Source organism: Schistocerca gregaria, unplaced genomic scaffold, assembly GCF_023897955.1.
Source record: "Schistocerca gregaria isolate iqSchGreg1 unplaced genomic scaffold, iqSchGreg1.2 ptg000378l, whole genome shotgun sequence".
Classification (NCBI taxonomy): Eukaryota; Metazoa; Arthropoda; class Insecta; order Orthoptera; family Acrididae; genus Schistocerca; species Schistocerca gregaria.
Genome location: NW_026061824.1, coordinates 11,625,200 through 11,647,076, shown reverse-complemented (window position 1 = coordinate 11,647,076; position 21,877 = coordinate 11,625,200).

The following is a 21,877-nucleotide window of genomic DNA, read 5'->3' as shown; positions in this document are numbered from 1 at the left end:
AAGCTAAGTCGCGTAATGCGGTATGCAGAGACACTAAAAGCACAATAGTAGAACACAGATGAAGCTTCTAAGTTGTTGTAATAGCCAGTAAGAAGTAGTACAATTCAAGTTTTAGGTATCGATTATTGACTTTTTAGCTGGCTTTGGTGCATTGGACATTAGCTAGGACCTTAAGATTCTGCAAGAAGGGTGGACTTGCAGCCGAGTTGCACGGGAGAATGTGAAAAGTGTTCATATGTAGTAAAAACCTGAGAAATCAGAACGTTTTCGTCATTTGTTATCGAATCGACTTAAAGCCAGATCGTCACATTGGCCGCTTTTCTCTCTGAAACGGTTACATTTATCGTCTGCAAAGCTATGTCACGTGCTGCGGTATGTGGAGACACTAAAAGCACCATAGTAGAACACAGATGACGCTTCTGAGTTGATGTAATAGCCAGTAAGAAGTAGTACAATTCCAGTTTTAGTTACCGATTATTGACTTTTTAACTGCCTTTGGTGATTTGGACATGAGCTAGGACCGTAACATTTTGCATGAAAGGGTGGCTAGCAGCCGAGTAGCACGGGAGAATGTGAAAAGTGTTCATCTGTAGTAAAAACCTGAGAAATCCGTCGGTTTTCGTCATTTGTTATCGAATCGACATAAAGCCAGATCGTCACATAGGCCGCTCTTCTCTCTGAAACGGTTGTACTTATCGTCTGCAAAGCTATGTCGCGTGCTGCGGTATGCGGAGACACAAAAAGCACCATAGTAGAACACAGATGAAGCTTCTAAGCTGATGTAAAAGCCAGTAAGAAGTAGTACAATTCTAGTTTTAGGTATCGATTATTAACTTTTTACCCTTCTTTGGTGCTTTGAACAGGAGCTAGGAACTTAAGATTTTGTATGAAAGGAGGACTAGCAGTAGCGTTGCACTGAAGAATGTGAAAAGTGTTCATATGTAGTAAAAACCTGAGAAATCCGTTCGTTTTCGTCATTTGTTATCGAATAGACTTAAAGCCAGATCGTCACATTGACCGCAGTTCTGTCTGAAACGGTTACATTTATCGTCTGCAAAGCTATGTCGCGTGCTGCGGTATGTAGAGACACTAAAATCACCATAGTAGAACGCAGATGATGCTTCTAAGTTGATGTAATAGCTAGTATGAAGTAGTACAATTCAAGTTTTTGTTATCGATTATTGACTTTTTACCCTTCTTTGGTACCTTGGACATGAGCTAGGACCTTAAGATTCTACATGAAAGGAGGACTAGCAGCCGAGTTGCACGGAAGAAAGTGAAAAGTGTTCATACGTATTAAAAACCTGAGAAATCCGTCCGTTTTCGTCGTTTGTTATCGAATAGACTTAAAGCCAGATCGTCACATTGGCCGCAGTTCTGTCTGAAAAGGTTACATTTATCGTCTGCAAAGCTATGTCACGTGCTGCGGTATGTAGAGACACTAAAAGCACCATAGTAGAACACAGATGAAGCTTCTAAGTTGATGTAATATCCAGTATGAAGTAGTACAATTCAAGTTTTTGTTATCGATTATTGACTTTTTACCCTTCTTTTGTACCTTGGACATGAGCTAGGAACTTAAGATTTTGCATGATAGGATGATTAGCAGCCGCGTTGCACGGGAGAATGTGAAAAGTGTTCATATGTTATATAAAGCTGAGAAATCCGTCCGTATTCGTCATTTGTTATCGAATCGACTTAAAGCCAGATCGTCACATTGGCCGCTCTTCTGTCTGAAAGGGTTGTACTTATCGTCTGCAAAGCTAAGTCGCGTAATGCGGTATGCAGAGACACTAAAAGCACAATAGTAGAACACAGATGAAGCTTCTAAGTTGATGTAATAGCCAGTAAGAAGTATTACAATTCAAGTTTTTGGTATCGATTATTGACTTTTTACCCTTCTTTGGTGCCTTGGACATGACCTAGGAACTTAAGATTTTGCATGAAAGTAGGACTAGCAGATGCGATGCGCGGGAGAATGTGAAAAGTGTTCATTTGTTATCGAATCGACTTAAAGCCAGATCGTAACATTGGCCGCGCTTCTCTCTGAAACGATTGTACTTATCGTCTGCAAAGCTATGTCGCGTGCTGCGGTATGCGTAGACACTAAAAGCACCATAGTAGAACACAGATGAAGCTTCTAAGTTGACGTAATAGCCAGTAAGAAGTAGTACAATTCAAGTTTTAGTTATCGATTATTGACTTTTAGCTGGCTCTGGTGCCTTGGACATGAGCTAGGACCTTAACATTTTGCATAAAAAGAGGACTAGCAGCCGCGTTGCCAGGGAGAATGTGAAAAGTGTTCATATGTAGTAAAAACCTGAGAAATCCGTCCGTTATCGTCATTTGTTATCGAATCGACTTATAGCCGAATCGTCACATTGGCCGCTCTTCTGTCTGAAACGGTTACATTTATCGTCTGCAAAGCTATGTCGCGTACTGCGGTATGTGAAGACACTAAAAGCACAATAGTAGAACACAGATGAAGCTTATAAGTTGATGTAATAGCCAGTAAGAATTAGTACAATTCATGTTTTAGGTATCGATTATTGACTTTTTTACCCTTCTTTGGTGCCTAGACATGAGCTAGGAACTTAAAATATTGCATGAAAGGAGGACTAGCAGCCGCGTTGCACGGGAGAATGTGAAAAGTGTTCATATGTAGTACAAACCTGAGAAATCCGTCCGTTTTCGTCATTTGTTATCGAATCGACTTAAAGCAAGATAGTCACATTGGCCGCTCTTCTGTCTGAACCGGTTACATTTTTCGCCTGCAAAGCTATGTCGCGTGCTGCGGTATGCGGAGACACTAAAAGCACCATAGTAGAACACAGATGAAGCTTCTAAGTTGATGTAATAGCTAGTATGAAGTAGTACAATTCAAGTTTTTGTTATCGATTATTGACTTTCTACCCTTCTTTGGTACCTTGGACATGAGCTAGGACCTTAAGATTCTGCATGAAAGGAGGACTAGCAGCCGAGTTGCACAGGAGAATGTGAAAAGTGTTCATATGTAGTAAAAACCTGACAAAATCCGAACGTTTTCGTCATTTGTTATCGAATCGACCTAATGCCAGGTCGTCACATTGGCCGCAGTTCTGTCTGGAACGGTTACATTTATCGTCTGCAGAGCTATGTCGCGTGCTGCGGTATGCTGACACACTAAAAGCACCATAGTAGAACACAGATGAAGCTTCTAAGTTGATGTAATAGCCAGTAAGAAGTAGTACAATTCAAATTTTAGGAATCGATTATTGACTTTTTACCCTTCTTTGGTGCCTTGGACATGAGCTAGGACCTTACGATTTTGGATTAAACTAGGACTAGCAGCCGCGATGCGCGGGAGACTGTGAAAAGTGTTCATATGTAGTAAAAACCTGAGAAATACGTCCGTTTTCGTCATTTGTTATCGAATCGACGTAAAGCCAGATCGTCACATTGGCCGCTCTTCTATCTGAAACGGTTACATTTATCGTCTGCAAAGCTATGTCGCATGCTGCGGTATGCGTAGACACTAAAAGTACCATAGTGGATGACAGATGAAGCATCTAAGTTGATGTAATAGCCAGTAAGAAGTAGTACAATTCAAGTTTTAGGTATCAAATATTGTCTTTTTAGCTGGCTTTGGTGCCTTGGACATGAGCTAGGACCTTAAGATTTTGGATTAAACTAGGACTCGCAGCCGCGATGCGCGGGAGAATGTGAAAAGTGTTCGTATGTAGTAAAACCTGAGAAATCCGTCCGTATTGGTCATTTGTTATTGAATCGACTTAAAGCCAGATCGTCACATCGGCCGCTCTTCTCTCTGAAACGGATGTACTTATTGTCTGAAAGCTATGTCGCGTGCTGCGGTATGCGGAGACACTAAAAGCACCATAGTAGAACACAGATTATGCTTCTAAGTTGGTGTAATAGCCAGTAAGAAGTAGTACAATTCAAGTTTTAGTTATCGATTAATGACTTTTTAACTGCCTCTGGTGCCGTGGACATGAGCTAGGACCGTAACATTTTGCATGAAAGGAGGACTAGCAGCCGAGTAGCATGGGAGAATGTGAAAAGTGTTCATTTGTAGTAAAAACCAGAGAAATGCGTCCGTTTTCGTCATTTGTTATCGAATCGACTTAAATCCAGATCGTCACATTGGCCACTTTTCTCTCTGAAACGGTTACATTTATCGTCTGCAAAGCTATGTCGCGTGCTGCGGTATGCCGAGACACTAAAAGCACCATAGTAGAACTCAGATGAAGCTCCTAAGTTGATGTAAAAGCTAGTACGAAGTAGCACAATTCAAGTTTTAGGTATCGATTATTAACTTTTTACCCTTCTTTGGTGCTTTGAACAGGAGCTAGGAACTTAAGATTTTGTATGAAAGGAGGACTAATAGTAGCGTTGCACTGGAGAATGTGAAATGTGTTCATATGTAGTAAAAACCTGAGAAATCCGTCCGTTTTCGTCATTTGTTATCGAATCGACTTAAAGCCATATCGTCACATTGGCCGCTCTTCTCTCTGAAACGGTTACATTCTTCGTCCTCAAAGCTATGTCGCATGCTGCGGTATGCGGAGACACGAAAATCGCCATAGTGGATCACAGATGAAGCATCTAAGTTGATGTAATAGCCAGTAAGAGGTAGTACTATTCAAGTTTTAGGTATCGATTAATGACTTTTTAGCTGGCTTTGGTGCCTTGGACATGAGCTAGGACCTTAAGACTCTGCATGTAAGGAGGAGTAGCAGCCGAGTTGCACGGGAGAATGTGAAAAGTGTTCATATGTAGTAAAAACCTGAAAAATCCGTTAGTTTTCGTCCTTTGTTATCGAATCGACTTAAAGCAGGTCGTCACATTGGCCGCTCTTCTGTCTGAAACGGTTACATTTATATTCTGCAAAGCTATGTCGCATGCTGCGGTATGCGGAGACACTAAAAGCACCATAGTGGATCACAGATGAATCATCTAAGTTGATGTAACAGCCAGTAAGATGTAGTACAATTCAAGTTTTAGGTATCGATTATTGACTTCTTAGCTGGCTTTGGTGCCTTGGACATGAGCTAGGACTTTAAGATTCTGCATGAAACGAGGACTAGCAGCCGAATTGCACGGCAGAATGTGAAAAGTGTTCATATGTAGTAAAAACCTGAGAAATCCGTCCGTTTTCGTCATTTGTTATCAAATCGACTTAAAGCCAGATCGTCTCATTGGCCGCTCTTCTCTCTGAAACGGTTGTACTGATCGTCTGCAAAGCTATGTCGCGTACTGCGGTATGCGGAGACACTAAAAGCACCATTGTAGAACACAGATGAAGCTTCTAAATTGATGTAATAGCCAGTAATAAGTAGTACAATTCAAGTTTTAGTTATCGATTATTGACTTTTTAACGGGCTTTGGTGCCTTGGACATGAGCTAGGACCTTAACATTTTGCACGAAAGGAGGACTAGCAGCCGAGTTGAAAAGGAGAATGCGAAAAGTGTTCATATGTAGTAAAAACCTGAGAAATCCGTTACTTCTCGTCATTTGTTATCGAATCGACTTAAAGCCAGATCGTCACATTGGCCGCGCTTCTCTCTGAAACGGTTGTACTTATCGTCTGCAAAGCTATGTCGCGTGCTGCGGTATGCAGAGACACTAAAAGCACCATAGCAGAACAAAGATGAAGCTTCTAAGTTGATGTAATAGACAGTAAGAAGTAGTACAATTCAAGATTTACGTATCGATTATTGACTTTTTTGCTGGCTTTGGTGCCTTGGACATGAGCTAGGACCTTAAGATTCTGCATGAAAGGAGGACTAGCAGCCGAGTTGTATGGGACAATGTGAAAAGTGTTCATATGTAGTAAAAACCTGAGAAATCCGTCCGTTTTCGTCATTTGTTATCGAATCGACTTGAAGCAAGATCGTCACATTGGCCGCTCTTCTCTCTGAAACGGTTGTACTTATCGTCTGCAAAGCTATGTCGCATGCTGCGGTATGCGGAGACACTAAAAGCATCATAGTGGATCACAGATGAAGCATCTACGTTGATGTAATAGCCAGCAAGAAGTAGTACAATTCAAGTTTTAAGTATCGATTATTGACTTTTTAGCTGGCTTTGGTGCCTTGGACATGAGCTAGGACCTTAAGATACTGCATGAAAGGAGGACTAGCAGCCGAGTTGCACGGGAGAATGTGAAAAGTGTTCACACGTAGTAAAAACCTGAGGAACCCGTCCATTTTCGGCATTTGTTATCAAATCGACTTAAAGCCAGATCGTCACATTGGCCGATCTTCTCTCTGAAACGGTTGTACTTATCGTCTGCAAAGCTATGTCGCGTGCTGCGGTATACGGAGACACTAAAAGCACCATAGTAGAACACAGATGAAGCTTCCTAGTTGATGTAATAGCCAGTAAGAAGTAGTACAATTCAAGTTTTTGGTATCGATTATTGACTTTTAACTGGCTTTGGTGCCTTGGACATGAGGTAAGACCTTAAGATTCTGCATGAAAGGACGACTAGCAGCCGAGTTGCACGGGAGAATGTGAAAAGTGTTCATATGTAGTAAAAACGTGAGAAATCCGTTACTTTTCGTCATTTGTTATCGAATCGACTTAAAGCCAGATCGTCACATTGGCCGCCCTTCTGTCTGAAACGGTTACATTTATCGTCTGCAAAGCTATGTCGCATGGTGCGGTATGCGGAGTCACTAAAAGCACCATAGTAGAACACAGATGAAGCTTCTAAGTTGATGTAATAGCCAGTAAGAAGTAGTACAATTCAAGGTTTAGGTATCGATTATTGACATTTTAGCTGGCTTTGGTGCCTTGGACATGAGCTAGGATCTTAAGATTCTGCATGAAAGGAGGACTAGCAGCCGAGTTGTATGGGACAATGTGAAAAGTGTTCATATGTAGTAAAAACCTGAGAAATCCGTCCGTTTTCGTCATTTGTTATCGAATCGACTTGAAGCAAGATCGTCACATTGGCCGCTCTTCTATCTGAAACGGTTGTACTTATTGTCTGCAAAGCTATGTCGCGTGCTGCGGTAATCGGAGACACTAACAGCACCATAGTAGAACACAGATGAAGCTTCTAAGTTGATGTAATAGCCAGTAAGAAGTAGTACAATTCAAGTTTTAGGTATCGATTATTGACTTTTTAGCTAGCTTTGGTGCCTTGGACATGAGCTAGGACCTTAAGATTCTGCATGAAAGGAGGACTAGCAGCCGCGTTGCACGGGAGTATGTGAAAAGTGTTCATATGTAGTAAAAACCTGAGAAATCCGTCCATTTTCGTCATTTGTTATCGAATCGACTTATAGCCAGATCGTCACATTGGCCCCTCTTCTCTCTGAAACGGTTGTACTTATCGTCTGCAAAGCTATGTCGCGTGCTGCGTTATGCGAAGACACTAATATCACCATAGTGGAACACAGATGAAGCTTCTAAGTTGATGTAATAGCCAGTAAGAAGTAGTACAATTCAAGTTTTAGGTATCGATTATTGACTTTTTAGCTGGCTTTTGTGCCTTGGACATGAGCTAGGACCTTATGATTCTGCATGAAAGGAGGACTAGCAGCCGAGATGCATGGGAGAATGTGAATAGTGGTCATATGTAGTAAAAAAATGAGAAATTCGTCCGTTTTCGTCATTTGTTATCGAATCGCCTTAAAGCCAGATCGTCACATTGGCCGCTCTTCTCTCTGAAACGGTTGTACTTATCGTCTGCAAAGCTATGTCGCGTGCTGCAGTATGCGGAGACACTAAAAGCACCATAGTAGAACAGAGATGAAGCTTCTAAGTTGATGTGATAGCCAGTGAGAAGTAGTACAATTCAAGTTTTAGGTATCGATTATTGACTTTTTAGCTGGCTTTGGTGCTTTGGACATGAGCTAGGACCTTAAGATTCTGCATGAAAGGAGGACTAGCAGCCGAGTAGCATGGGAGAATGTGAAAAGTGTTCATATGTAGTAAAAACCTGAGAAATCCGTCCGTTTCCGTCATTTGTTATCGAATCGGCTTAAAGCCAGATCGTCACATTGGCCGCTCTTCTCTCTGAAACGGTTGTACTTATCGTCTGAAAGCTATGTCGCGTGCTGCGGTATGCGGAGACACTAAAATCACCATAGTAGAACACAGATGAAGCTTCTAAGTTGATGTAATAGCCAGTAAGGAGTAGTACTATTCAAGTTTTAGGTATCGAATTTTGACTTTTTAGCTGGCTTTGGTGCCTTGGACATGAGCTAGGACCTTAAGATTCTGCATGAAAGGAGGACTAGCAGCCGAGTTGAATGAGAGAATGTGAAAAGTGTTCATATGTAGTAAAAACCTGAGAAATCCGCCCGTTTTCGTCATTTGTTATCGAATCGACTTAAAGCCAGATCGTCACATTGGCCACTCTTCTCTCTGAAACGGTTGTACTTATCGTCTGCAAAGCTATGTCGCGTGCTGCGGTATACGGAGACACTAAAAGCACCATAGTAGAACACAGATGAAGCTTCCTAGTTGATGTAATAGCCAGTAAGAAGTAGTACAATTCAAGTTTTTGGTATCGATTATTGACTTTTAACTGGCTTTGGTGCCTTGGACATGAGGTAAGACCTTAAGATTCTGCATGAAAGGACGACTAGCAGCCGAGTTGCACGGGAGAATGTGAAAAGTGTTCATATGTAGTAAAAACGTGAGAAATCCGTTACTTTTCGTCATTTGTTATCGAATCGACTTAAAGCCAGATCGTCTCATTGGCCGCCCTTCTGTCTGAAACGGTTACATTTATAGTCTGCAAAGCTATGTCGCATGGTGCGGTAGGCGGAGACACTAAAAGCACCATAGTAGAACACAGATGAAGCTTCTAAGTTGATGTAATAGCCAGTAAGAAGTAGTACAATTCAAGGTTTAGGTATCGATTATTGACATTTTAGCTGGCTTTGGTGCCTTGGACATGAGCTAGGATCTTAAGATTCTGCATGAAAGGAGGACTAGCAGCCGAGTTGTATGGGACAATGTGAAAAGTGTTCATATGTAGTAAAAACCTGAGAAATCCGTCCGTTTTCGTCATTTGTTATCGAATCGACTTGAAGCAAGATCGACACATTGGCCGCTCTTCTATCTGAAACGGTTGTACTTATTGTCTGCAAAGCTATGTCGCGTGCTGCGGTATGCGGAGACACTAACAGCACCATAGTAGAACACAGATGAAGCTTCTAAGTTGATGTAATAGCCAGTAAGAAGTAGTACAATTCAAGTTTTAGGTATCGATTATTGACTTTTTAGCTAGCTTTGGTGCCTTGGACATGAGCTAGGACCTTAAGATTCTGCATGAAAGGAGGACTAGCAGCCGCGTTGCACGGGAGTATGTGAAAAGTGTTCATATGTAGTAAAAACCTGAGAAATCCGTCCGTTTTCGTAATTTGATATGGAATCGACTTAAAGCCAGATCGTCACATTGGCCGCTCTTCTCTCTGAAACGGTTGTACTTATCGTCTGCAAAGCTATGTCGCGTGCTGCGGTATGCGTAGACACTAAAAGCACCATAGTAGAACACAGATGAAGCTTCTAAGTTGATGTAATAGCCAGTAAGAAGTAGTACAATTCAAGATTTACGTATCGATTATTGACTTTTTTGCTGGCTTTGGTGCGTTGGACATGAGCTAGGACATTATGATTCTGCATGAAAGGAGGACTAGCAGCCGAGTTGTATGGGACAATGTGAAAAGTGTTCATATGTAGTAAAAACCTGAGAAATCCGTCCGTTTTCGTCATTTGTTATCGAATCGACTTGAAGCCAAATCGTCACATTGGTCGCTCTTCTCTCTGAAACGGTTGTACTTATCGTCTGCAAAGCTATTTCGCGTGCTGCGGTATGCGGAGACACTAAAATCACCATAGTGGAACACAGATGAAGCTTCTAAGTTGATGTAATAGCCAGTAAGAAGTAGTACCATTCAAGATTTAGGAATCGATTATTGACTTTTTAGCTGGCTTTGGTGCCTTTGGCATGAGCTAGGTCCTTATGATTCTGTATGAAAGGAGGACTAGCAGCCGAGTTGCATGGGAGAATGTGAAAAGTGTTCATATGTAGTAAAAACCTGAGAAATCCATCCGTATTCGTCATTTGTTATCGAATCGACTTAAAGCCAGATCGTCACATTGGCCGCTCTTCTCTCTGAAACGGTTGTACTTATTGTCTGCAAAGCTATGTCGCGTGTTGCGGTATGCGGAGACACTAACAGTACCATAGTAGAACACAGATGAAACTTCAAAGTTGATGTAATAGCCAGTAAGAAGTAGTACAATTCAAGTTTTAGGTATCGATTATTCACTTTTTAGCTGGCTTTGGTGCCTTGGATATGAGCTAGGACCTTAAGATTCTGCATGAAAGGAAGACTAGCAGCCGCGTTGCATGGGAGTATGTGAAAAGTGTTCATATGTAGTAAACACCTGAGAAATCTGTCCATTTTCGTCATTTGTTATCGAATCGACTTATAGCCAGATCGTCACATTGGCCCCTCTTCTCTCTGAAACGGTTGTACTTATCGTCTGCAAAGTTATGTCGCGTGCTGCGGTATGCGGAGACACTAAAATCACCATAGTGGAACACAGATGAAGCTTCTAAGCTGATGTAATAGCCAGTAAGAAGTAGTACAATTCAAGTTTTAGGTTTCGATTATTGACTTTTTAGCTGGCTTTGGTGCCTTTTACATGAGCTATGTCCTTAAGATTCTGCATGAAAGGAGGACTAGCAGCCGAGTTGAAAGGGAGAATGTGAAAAGTGTTCATATGTAGTAAAAACCTGAGAAATCCGTCCGTTTTCGTCATTTGTTATCGAATCAACTTGAAGCCAGATCGTCACATTGCCCGCTCTTCTCTCTGAAACGGTTGTACTTATCGTCTGCAAAGCTATGTCTCCTTCTGCGGTATGCGGAGACACTAAAAGCACCATAGTAGAACACAGATGAAGCTTCTAAGTTGATGTAATAGCCAGTAAGGAGTAGTACAATTCAAGTTTTAGGTATCGAATATTGACTTATTAGCTGGCTTTGGAGCCTTGGACATGAGCTAGGACCTTAAGATTCTGCATGAAAGGAGGACTAGCAGCCGAGTTGCACGGGAGGATGCGAAAAGTGTTCATATGTAGTAAAAACCTGAGAAATCCGTCCGTTTTCGTAATTTATTATCGAATCGACTGAAAGCAGAGCGTAACATTGGCCGCTCTTCACTCTGAAACGGTTGTACTTATCGTCTGCAAAGCTATGTCGCGTGCTGCGGTATGCGGAGACACTAAAAGCACCATAGTAGAACACAGATTAAGCTTCTCAGTTGATGTAATAGCCAGTAAGAAGTAGTACAATTCAAGTTTTACGTATCGATTATTGACTTTTTAGCTGGCTTTTGTGCCTTGGACATGAGCTAGGACCTTATGATTCTTCATGAAAGGAGGACTAGCAGCCGAGATGCATGGGAGAATGTGAATAGTGTTCATATGCAGTAAGAAAATGAGAAATCCGTCCGTTTTCGTCATTTGTTATCGAATCGACTAAAAGCCAGATCGTCACATTGGCCGCTCTTCTCTCTGAAACGGTTGTACTTATCGTCTGCAAAGCTATGTCGCGTGCTGCAGTATGCGGAGACACTAAAAGCACCATAGTAGAACAGAGATGAAGCTTCTAAGTTGATGTGATAGCCAGTGAGAAGTAGTACAATTCAAGTTTTAGGTATCGATTATTGACTTTTTAGCTGGCTTTGGTGCCTTGGACATGAGCTAGGACCTTACGATTCTGCATGAATTGAGGACTAGCAGCCGCTTTGCACGGGAGTATGTGAAAAGTGTTCATATGTAGTAAAAACCTGAGAAATCCGTCCATTTCCGTCATTTGTTATCGAATCGACTTAAAGCCAGTTCGTCACATTGGCCCCTCTTCTCTCTGAAACGGTTGTACTTATCGTCTGCAAAGCTATGTCGCGTGCTGCGGTATGCGGAGACACTAAAAGCACCATAGTAGAACACAGATGAAGTTTCTAAGTTGATGTAATAGCCAGTAAGAAGTAGTACAATTCAAGTTTTATTTATCGATTATTGACTTTTTATCTGGCTTTTGTGCCTTGGACATGAGCTAGGACCTTAACATTCTGCATGAAAGGAGGACTAGCAGCAGAGTTGCATGGGAGAATGTGAAAAGTGTTCAAATGTAGTAAAAACCTGAGAAATCCGTCCGTTTTCGTCATTTGTTATCGAATCGACTTAAAGCCAGATCGTCACATTGGCCGCTCTTCTCTCTGAAACGGTTGTACTTTTCGTCTGCAAAGCTATGTCGCGTGCTGCGGTATGCGGAGACACTAAAAGCACTATAGTAGAACACTGATTAAGCTTCTAAGTTGATGTAATAGCAAGTATGAAGTAGTACAATTCAAGATTTAGGTATCGATTATTGACTTTTTTGCTGGCTTTGGTGCCTTGAACATGAGCTAGGACCCTACGATTCTGCATGAAAGGAGGACTAGCAGCCGAGTTGCACGGGGGAATGTAAAAAGTGTTCATATGTAGTAAAAACCTGAGAAATCCGTCCGTTTTCGTCATTTGTTATTGAATCGACTTAAAGCCAGATCGTCACATTGGCCCCTCTTCTCTCTGAAACGGTTGTACTTATCGTCTGCATAGCTATGTCGCGTGCTGCAGTATGCGGAGACACTAAAAGCACCATAGTAGAACACAGATGAAGCTTCTAAGTAGATGTGATAGCCAGTGAGAAGTAGTGCAATTCAAGATTTAGGTATCGATTATTGACTTTTTTGCTGGCTTTGGTGCCTTGGACTTGAGGTAGGACCTTAAGATTGTGCATGAAAGGAGGACTAGCAGCCGCGTTGCACGGGAGTATATAAAGAGTGTTCATATGTAGTAAAAACCTGAGAAATCCGTCCGTTTTCGTAATTTATTATCGAATCGACTTAAAGCCAGGTCGTCACATTGGTCGCTCTTCTCTCTGAAACGGTTGTACTTATCGTCTGCAAAGCTATGTCGCGTGCAGCGGTATGCGGAGACACTAAAATCACCATAGTGGAACACAGATGAAGCTTCTAAGTTGATGTAATAGCCAGTAAGAAGTAGTAAAATTCAAGTTTTAGGAATCGATTATTGACTTTTTTGATGGCTTTGGTGCCTTTGACATGAGCTAGGTCCTTATGATTCTGCATGAAAGGAGGACTAGCAGCCGAGTTGCATGGAAGAATGTGAAAAGTGTTCATATGTAGTAAAAAAATGAGAAATCCGTACGTTTACGTCATTGGTTATCGAATCGTCTTAAAGCCAGATCGTCACATTGGCCGGTCTTCTCTCTGAAACGGTTGTACTTATCGTCTGCAAAGCTATGTCGGGTGCTGCGGTATGCGGAGACACTAAAAGCACCATAGTAGAACACAGATTATGCTTCTAGCTTGATGTAATAGCCAGTAAGAAGTAGTACAATTGGAGTTTTAGGTATCGATTATTGACTTTTTAGCTGGCTTTTGTGCCTTGGACATGAGCTAGGACCTTATGACTCTGCATGAAAGGAGGACTAGCAGCCGAGATGCATGGGAGAATGTGAATAGTGTTCATATGTAGAAAAAAATGAGAAATCCGTCCGTTTTCGTCATTTGTTATCGAATCGACTTAAAGCCAGATCGTCACATTGGCCGCTCTTCTCTCTGAAACGGTTGTACTTATCGTCTGCAAAGCTATGTCGCGTGCTGCGGTATGCGGAGACACTAAAAGCACCATAGTAGAACACAGATGAAGCTTCAAAGTTGATGTAATAGCCAGTAAGAAGTAGTACAATACAAGATTTAGGTATCGATTATTGACTTTTTTGCTGGCTTTGGTGCCTTGGACATGAGCTAGGACCTTAAGATTCTGCATGAAAGGAGGACTAGCAGCCGAGTTGCACGGGAGAATGTAAAAAGTCTTCAAATGTTGTAAAAACCTGAGAAATCCGTCCGTTTTCGTCATTTGTTATCGAATCGACGTAAAGCCAGATCGTCACATGGGCCCCTCTTCTCTCTGAAACGGTTGTACTTATCGTCTGCAAAGCTATGTCGCGTGCTGCAGTATGCGGAGACACTAAAAGCACCATAGTAGAACACAGATGAAGCATCTAAGTTGATGTGATAGCCAGTGAGAAGTAGTATAATTCAAGTTTTAGGTATCGATTATTGACTTTTTAGCTGGCTTTGGTTCCTTGGACTTGAGGTAGGACCTTAAGATTGTGCATGAAAGGAGGACTAGCAGCCGCGTTGCACGGGAGTATGTAAAGAGTGATCATATGTAGTAAAAACCTGAGAAATCCGATCATTTTCGTCATTTGTTATCGAATCGACTTGAAGCCAGATCGTCACATTGGCCGCTCTTCTCTCTGAAACGGTTGCACTTATCGTCTGCAAAGCTATGTCGCGTGCTGCGGTATGTGGAGACACTAAAATCACCATAATGGAACACAGATTAAGCTTCTAAGTTGATGTAATAGCTAGTAAGATGTAGTCAATTTAGGTATCGATTATTGACTTTTTAGCTGGCTTTGGTGCCTTGGACATGAGCTATGTCCTTAAGATTCTGCATGAAAGGAGGACTAGCAGCCGAGTTGCATTGGAGAATGTGGAAAGTGTTCATATGTAGTAAAAATCTCAGAAATCCGTCCGTTTTAGTCATTTGTTATCGAATCAACTTGAAGCCAGATCGTCACATTGCCCGCTTTTCTCTCTGAAACGGTTGTACTTATCGTCTGCAAAGCTATGTCGCGTGCTGAAGTATGCGGAGACACTAAAAGCACCATAGTAGAACGCAGATGAAGCTTCTAAGTTGATGTGATAGCCAGTGAGAAGTAGTACAATTAAAGTTTTAGGTATCGATTATTGACTTTTTAGCTGGCTTTTGTGCCTTGGACATGAGCTAGGACCTTATGATTCTGCATGAAAGGAGGACTAGCAGCCGAGTTACATGGGAGAATGTGAAAAGTGTTCATATGTAGTAAAAACCTGAGAAATCCGTCCGTTTTCGTCATTTGTTATCGAATCGACTTAAAGCCAGATCGTCACATTGGCCGCTCTTCTCTCTGAAACGGTTGTACTTATCGTCTGCAAAGCTATGTCGCGTGCTGCGGTATGCGGAGACACTAAAAGCACCATAGTAGAACACAGATGAAGCTTCAAAGTTGATGTAATAGCCAGTAAGAAGTAGTACAATTCAAGATTTAGGTATCGATTATTGACTTTTTTGCTGTCTTTGGTGCCTTGGACATGACCTAGGACCTTAAGATTCTGCATGAAAGGAGGACTAGCAGCCGAGTTGCACGGGAGAATGTAAAAAGTGTTCATATGTAGTAAAAACCTAAGAAATCCGTCCGTTTTCGTCATTTGTTATCGAATCGACTTAAAGCCAGATCGTCACATGGGCCCCTCTTCTCTCTGAAACGGTTGTACTTATCGTCTGCAAAGCTATGTCGCGTGCTGCGGTATGCGGAGACACTAAAAGCACCATAGTAGAACACAGATAAAGCTTCTAAGTTGATGTAATAGCAAGTAAGAGGTAGTACAATTCAAGTTTTAGGTATCGATTATTGACCTTTTCGCTGGCTTTGGTGCCTTGGACATGAGCTAGGACCTTACGATTCTGCATTAAAGGAGGACTAGCAGCCGAGTTGCACGGGAGAATGTAAAAAGTGTTCATATGTAGTATAAACCTGAGAAATCCGTCCGTTTCCGTCACTTGTTATCGAATCGACTTAAAGCCAGATCGTCACGTTGGCCCCTCTTCTCTCTGAAACGGTTGTACTTATCGTCTGCAAAGCTATGTCGCGTGCTGCGGTATGCGGAGACACTTAAAGCACCATAGTAGAACACAGATGAAGCTTCAAAGTTGATGTAATAGCCAGTAAGAAGTAGTACAATTCAAGATTTAGGTATCGATTATTGACTTTTTTGCTGGCTTTGGTGCCTTGGACATGACCTAGGACCTTAAGATTCTGCATGAAAGGACTAGCAGCCGAGTTGCACGGGAGAATGTAAAAAGTGTTCATATGTAGTAAAAACCTGAGAAATCCGTCCGTTTTCGTCATTTGTTATCGAATCGACTTAAAGCCAGATCGTCACCTGGGCCCCTCATCTCTCTGAAACGGTTGTACTTATCGTCTGCAAAGCTATGTCGCGAGCTGCAGTATGTGGAGACACTAAAAGCACCATAGTAGAACACAGATTAAGCTTCTAAGTTGATGTAATAGCAAGTAAGAAGTAGTACAATTCAAGTTTTAGGTATCGATTATTAACCTTTTAGCTGGCTTTTGTGCCTTGGACATGAGCTAGGACCTTATGATTCCGCACGGAAGGAGGACTAGCAGCCGAGTTGCTTGGGAGAATGTGAAAAGTGTTCATATGTAGTAAAAACCTAAAAAATGCGTCCGTTTTCGTCATGTGTTATCGAATCGACTTAAAGCCAGATTGTCACATTGGCCTCTCTTCTCTCTGAAACGGTTGTACTTATCGTCTGCAAAGCTATGTCGCGTGCTGCGGTATGCGGAGACACTAAAAGCACCATAGTAGAACACAGATTAAGGTTCTAAGTTGATGTGATAGCCAGTGAGAAGTTGTACAATTCAAGTTTTAGGTATCGATTATTGACTTTTTAGCTGGCTTTGGCGCCTTGGACATGAGCTAGGACCTTAAGATTCTGCATGAAAGGAGGACTAGCAGCCGAGTTGCACGGGAGGATGCGAAAAGTGTTCATATGTAGTAAAAACCTGAGAAATCCGTCCGCTTTCGTAATTTATTATGGAATCGACTTAAAGCAGTGCGTCACATTGGCCGCTCTTCTCTCTGAAACGGTTGTACTTATCGTCTGCAAAGCTATGTCGCGTGCTGCGGTATGCGGAGACACTAAAAGCACCATAGTAAAACACAGTTGAAGCTTCAAAGTTGAGGTAATAGCCAGTAAGAAGTAGTACAATTCAAGATTTAGGTATCGATTATTGTCTTTTTTGCTGGCTTTGGTGCCTTGGACATGAGCTAGGACCTTAAGATTCTACATGAAAGGAGGACTAGCAGCCGCGTTGCACGGGACTATGTGACAAGTGTTCATATGTAGTAAAAACCTGAGAAATCCGTCCATTTTCGTCATTTGTTATCGAATCGACTTAAAGCCAGATCGTCACATTGGCCTCTCTTCTCTCTGAAACGGTTGTACTTATCGTCTGCAAAGCTATGTCGCGTGCTGCGGTACGCGGAGACACTAAAATCACCATAAAGGAACACAGATGAAGCTTCTAAGTTGATGTAATAGCTACTAAGATGTAGTCAATTTAGGTATCGATTATTGACTTTTTAGCTGGCTTTGGGACCTTGGACATGAGCTATGTCCTTAAGATTCTGCATGAAAGGAAGACTAGCAGCCGAGTTGCATTGGAGAATGTGGAAAGTCTTCATATGTAGTAAAAATCTGAGAAATCCGTCCGTTTTAGTCATTTGTTATCGAATCAACTTGAAGCCAGATCGTCACATTGCCCGCTTTTCTCTCTGAAACGGTTGTACTTATCGTCTGCAAAGCTATGTCGCGTGCTGCAGTATGCGGAGACACTAAAAGCACCATAGTAGAACGCAGATGAAGCTTCTAAGTTGATGTGATAGCCATTGAGAAGTAGTACAATTAAAGTTTTAGGTATCGATTATTGACTTTTTAGCTGGCTTTTGTGCTTTGGACATGAGCTAGGACCTTATGATTCTGCATGAAAGGAGGACTAGCGGCCGAGTTACATGGGAGAATGTGAAAAGTGTTCATATGTAGTAAAAACCTGAGAAATCCGTCCGTTTTCGTCATTTGTTATCGAAACGACTTAAAGCCAGATCGTCACATTGGCCGCTCTTCTCTCTGAAACGGTTGTACTTATCGTCTGCAAAGCTATGTCGCGTGTTGCCGTAGGCGGAAACAGGAAAAGCACCATAGTAGAACACAGATGAAGCTTCTAAGTTGATGTAATAGCGAGTAAGAAGTAGTCCAATTCAAGATTTAGGTATCGATTATTGACTTTTTTGCTGGCTTTGGTGCCTTGGACATGAGCTAGGACCTTACGATTCTGCATGAAAGGAGGACTAGCAGCTGAGTTGCACGGGAGAATGTAAAAAGTGTTCATATGTAGTATAAACCTGAGAAATCCGTCCGTTTTCGTCACTTGTTATCGAATCGACTTAAAGCCAGATCGTCACATTGGCCCCTCTTCTTTCTGAAACGGTTGTACTTATCGTCTGCAAAGCTATGTCGCGTGCTGCGGTATGCGGAGACACTAAAAGCACCATAGTAGAACACAGATGAAGGTTCTAAGTTGATGTGTTAGCCAGTGAGAAGTAGTACAATTCAAGTTTTAGGTATCGATTATTGACTTTTTAGCTGGCTTAGGTGCCTTGGACATGAGCTAGGACCTTAAGATTCTGCATGAAAGGAGGACTAGCAGCCGAGTTGCATGGGAGTATGTGAAAAGTGTTCATATGTAGTAAAAACCTGAGAAATCCGTCCATTTTCGTCATTTGTTATCGAATCGACTTAAAGCCAGTTCGTCACATTGGCCCCTCTTCTCTCTGAAACGGTTGTACTTATCGTCTGCAAAGCTATGTCGCGTGCTGCGGTATGCGGAGACACTAAAAGCACCATAGTAGAACACAGATGAAGCTTCTAAGTTGATGTAATAGCCAGTAAGGAGTAGTACAATTCAAGTTTTAAGTATCGAATATTGACTTTTTAGCTGGCTTTGGTGCCTTGGACATGAGCTAGGACCTTATGATTCTGCATGAAAGGTGGACTAGCAGCCGAGATGCATGGGAGAATGTGAATAGCGTTCATCTGTAGTAAAAAAAAGGGAAATCCGTCCGTTTTAGTCATTTGTTATCGAATCGACTTAAAGCAGATCGTCACATTGGCCGCTCTTCTCTCTGAAACGGTTGTACTTATCGTCTGCAAAGCTATGTCGCATGCTGCAGTATGCGGAGACACTAAAAGCACCATAGTAGAACACAGATGAAGCTTCTAAGTTGATGTAATAGCCAGTAAGGAGTAGTACAATTCAAGTTTTAGGTATCGAAAATTGACTTTTTAGCTGGCTTTGGTGCCTTGGACATGAGGTAGGACCTTATGATTGTGCATGAAAGGATTACTAGCAGCCGAGTGGCACGGGAGGATGCGAAAAGTGTTCATATGTAGTAAAAACCTGAGAAATCCGTCCGTTTTCGGAATATATTATCGAATCGACTTAAAGCAGTGCGTCACATTGGCCGCTCTTCTCTCTGAAACGGTTGTACTTATCGTCTGCAAAGCTATGTCGCGTGCTGCAGTATGCGGAGACACTAAAAGCACCATAGTAGAACACGGATGAAGCTTCTAAGTTGATGTGATAGCCAGTGAGAAGTAGTACAATTCAAGTTTTAGGTATCGATTATTGACTTTTTAGCTGGCTTTTATGCCTTGGACATGAGCTAGGACCTTATGATTCTGCATGAAAGGAGGACTAGCAGCCGAGATGCATGGGAGAATGTAAATAGCGTTCATCTGTAGTAAAAAAATGAGAAATCCGTCCGTTTTCGTCATTTGTTATCGAATCGACTTAAAGCAGATCGTCACATTGGCCTCTCTTCTCTCTGAAACGGTTGTACTTATCGTCTGCAAAGCTATGTCGCAAGCTGCAGTATGCGGAGACACTAAAAGCACCATAGTAGAACACAGATGAAGCTTCTTAGTTGATGTGATAGCCAGTGAGAAGTAGTACAATTCAAGTTTTAGGTATCGATTATTGACTTTTTAGCTGGCTTTGGTGCCTTGGACATGGGCTAGGACCTTAAGATTCTGCATGAAAGGAGGACTAGCAGCCGAGTTGCACGGGAGGATGCGAAAAGTGTTCATATGTAGTAAAAACCTGAGAAATCCGTCCGTTTTCGTAATTTATTATCGAATCGACTTAAAGCAGTGCGTCACATTGGCCGCTCTTCTCTCTGAAACTGTTGTACTTATCGTCTGCATAGCTATGTCGCGTGCTGCGGTATGCGGAGACACTAAAAGCACCATAGTAGAACATAGATTAAGTTTCTAAGTTGATGTAATAGCCAGTAAGAAGTAGTACAATTCAAGTTTTAGGTATCGATTATTGACTCTTTAGCTGGCTTTTCTGCCTTGGACATGAGCTAGGACCTTATGATTCTGCATGAAAGGAGGACTAGCAGCCGAGTTGCATGGGAGAATGTGAAAAGTGTTCATATGTAGTAAAAACCTGAGAAATCCGTCCGTTTTCGTCATTTGTTATCGAATCGACTTAAAGCCAGATCGTCACATTGGCCGCTCTTCTCTCTGAAACGGTTGTACTTATCGTCTGCAAAGCTATGTCGCGTGCTGCGGTATGCGGAGACACTAAAAGCACCATAGTAGAACACAGATGAAGGATCTAAGTTGATGTAATAGCCAGTAAGGAGTAGTACAATTCAAGTTTTAGGTATCGAATATTGACTTTTTAGCTGGCTTTGGTGCCTTGGACATGAGCTAGGACCTTAAGATTCTGCATGAAAGGAGGACTAGCAGCAGAGTTGCACGGGAGGATGCGAAAAGTGTTCATATGTAGTAAAAACCTGAGAAATCCGTCCGTTTTCGTAATTTATTATCGAATCGACTTAAAGCAGTGCGTCACATTGGCCGCTCTTCTCCCTGAAACGGTTGTAGTTATCGTCTGCAAAGCTATGTCGCGTGCTGCGGTATGCGGAGACACTAAAAGCACCATAGTAGAACACAGATTAAGCTTCTAAGTTGATGTAATAGCCTGTAAGAAGTAGTACAATTCAAGATTTAGGTATCGATTATTGACTTTTTGCTGGCTTTGGTGCCTTGGACATGAGCTAGGACCTTAAGATTCTGCATGAAAGGAGGACTAGCAGCCGAGTGGCACGGGAGGATGTGAAAAGTGTTCATATGTAGTAAAAACCTGAGAAATCCGTTCGTTTTCGGAATATATTATCGAATCGACTTAAAGCAGTGCGTCACATTGGCCGCTCTTCTCTCTGAAACGGTTGTACTTATCGTCTGCAAAGCTATGTCGCGTGCTGCAGTATGCGGAGACACTAAAAGCACAATAGTAGAACACAGATGAAGCTTCTAAGTTGATGTGATTGCCAGTGAGAAGTAGTACAATTCAAGTTTTAGGTATCGATTATTGACTTTTTAGCTGGCTTTTATGCCTTGGACATGAGCTAGGACCTTATGATTCTGCATGAAAGGAGGACTAGCAGCCGAGATGCATGGGAGAATGTGAATAGTGTTCATATGTAGTAAAAAAATGAGAAATCCGTCCGTTTTCGTCATTTGTTATCGAATCGACTTAAAGCAGATCGTCACATTGGCCGCTCTTCTCTCTGAAACGGTTGTACTTATCGTCTGCAAAGCTATGTCGCGTGCTGCGGTATGCGGAGACACTAAAAGCACCATAGATTAAGCTTCTAAGTTGATGTAAAGCCCGTAGGAAGTAGTACAATTCAAGTTTTAGGTATCGATTATTGCCTTTTTAGCTGGCTTTTGTGCCATGGACATGAGCTAGGACCTTATGATTCTGCATGAAAGGAGGACTAGCAGCCGAGTTGCATGGGAGAAAGTGGAAAGTGTTCATATGTAGTAAAAACCTGAGAAATCTGTCCGTTTTCGTCATTTGTTATCGAATCGACTTAAAGCCAGATCGTCACATTGGCCGCTCTTCTCTCTGAAACGGTTGTACTTATCGTCTGCAAAGCTATGTCGCGTGCTGCGGTATGCAGCGACACTAAAAGCACCATAGTAGAACACAGATGAAGCTTCAAAGTTTATGTAATAACCAGTAAGAAGTAGTAAAATTCAAGGTTTAGGTATCGATTATTGACTTTTTTGCT